The following is a 2,062-nucleotide window of genomic DNA, read 5'->3' on the forward strand; positions in this document are numbered from 1 at the left end:
GGTATATTCAACTCCTTGTTTAGTATTTGATTTATCTGTATTTTGTTAAAGTCTTATGGACGTTAGTGCTATTAATAAGAGTTGAACTAGCTTCATGAAACAGGTTTTGCTGTAAGTGATGGTATGTAAGTTGTTACTTACCTGCTGGAACTTACCAGTTTGGTAAAGTATATTGGTTGAGGCAGGTGATGGGGGAAGTATTAGGAGTTATATCTAGTAACCTGTCTTCGATGCAGCTGGTGGGTGTATTGGTATGGCTTATGCGTCCTCATGAAAATCTATTTCCATCTTTTTATAGTTCTTTATACTTGATTTATAGTCTTTTTTTAATGTTCCTTCTCTGGCTACTATGCAATATCACTTTCATACATCCTCGTGAAATCTATGAGTGACTGGGGGACTTATAGTTACGTATAACTATTGCACTCTTTAACCAAAGGTTCTGAGGGAGTATGAGCACCGAGGTGGTTTAAGGTATACATTGGTGGTTTAGTGTTTGGAACAAGCAGAGTAGAAAGCTGCTGCTGCTGCTACTGCTGCTGCTGCAAGGGTAGTTAGTATCCATCGACAGCCACCAGTGTGATGCGACTATGTTGGGAGTGCATAAACTTCTTCACATTTGAGGTATTGAGATAAGACTTCCTTGCCAGTCGCTCGTAGGTTGTCGTACTTCCACATCCAGATTTTGACCTAAATTTTACTCGAGGGGGCCACAATCTCTAGTTGCCTCGGAGACAGAAAGCCAGCAGCTTGTCAAAGGTCTCATTATTGTTCCGGAGGATTTTTCCAACTGGAGTAATGTCTTGGCATTTACAGCTTTGGTGGGTAGGCGATTCCTTGGGTTTATGACCCTATTTTTCCAAATGCAAATATGTCCTTTAGAAAGCAAGGTTCATGCTTGGATAAATTAGTCTAGATTGGGGCACACCAGACGCTTTTACAGTTGAATAACCACTTCCTTTTCCTTCAAGTCAAAAGTTCGTTTGATTATTCCTAAGGTTTGGTTGCCTTTTTTTTAAAGTCAACCCCCTTGTGCAACTTTTAATGACTGGTGGATCCTAACTTCTAATTTTTGTTCTTCTTTGTCAATCTTGCTGCATGGCGGTGTTATGTTAATCGCGATGTGCATGTTATGCCCTACATGCATGGTCTTCCATTTTCGATATTAAAAAGCAGTTTGCTAGTCTTCTGACCATTTGTGGAGTTCATGTAGATCTCTTGTAAAGTTTCAATATCGTTTTTGCTTTCTACTTTACCAAAAATCCTAAGTGTCATCTGCAAATTTGATGTCGTTTGTAATATTCTCATTTATGTCTTTGAATGTATGACAAAAAGGGTTGGCCCAAAGATGGTTATCTTGAGGTTATCTTGAGATGATTTCGGGGCTTTTTAGTGTCCCCGCGGCCCGGTCCTCGACCAGGCCTCCACCCCCAGGAAGCAGCCCGTGACAGCTGACTAACACCCAGGTACCTATTTTACTGCTAGGTAACAGGGGCATAGGGTGAAAGAAACTCTGCCCATTGTTTCTCGCCGGCGCCTGGGATCGAACCCAGGACCACAGGATCACAAGTCCAGCGTGCTGTCCGCTCGGCCGACCGGCTCCTTATGGTACCCAAAAACCTTAAGGGGAGCGGTCGGCTGAGTGGACAGCACACTGGACTTGTGATCCTGTGGTCCTGGGTTCGATCCCAGGCACTGGTGAGAAACAATGGGCAGAGTTTCTTTCACCCTATGCCCCTGTTACCTAGCAGTAAAAAATAGGTACCTGGGTGTTAGTCAGCTGTCACGGGCTGCTTCCTGGGGGTGGAGGCCTGGTCGAGGACCGGGCTGCGGGGACACTAAAGCCCCGAAATCATCTCAAGATAACCTCAAGATAACCTACCACACTCACACAATGCTTCCAGATTAATTTCCATTTACATACATTTCTAAATTCAAATGAATGCCTTTTTGCCTGTTTCAATATGGTTATAATCAACTTTAGTGCTATTACCCAGGACATTGAGGTGAGATTGTCAAATATTATATTTAATGTTTGTGTAATAAATATATATCAAATATA

The sequence above is a fragment of the Procambarus clarkii genome, chromosome 11 (assembly GCF_040958095.1).
Source record: "Procambarus clarkii isolate CNS0578487 chromosome 11, FALCON_Pclarkii_2.0, whole genome shotgun sequence".
NCBI classification, from domain to species: Eukaryota; Metazoa; Arthropoda; class Malacostraca; order Decapoda; family Cambaridae; genus Procambarus; species Procambarus clarkii.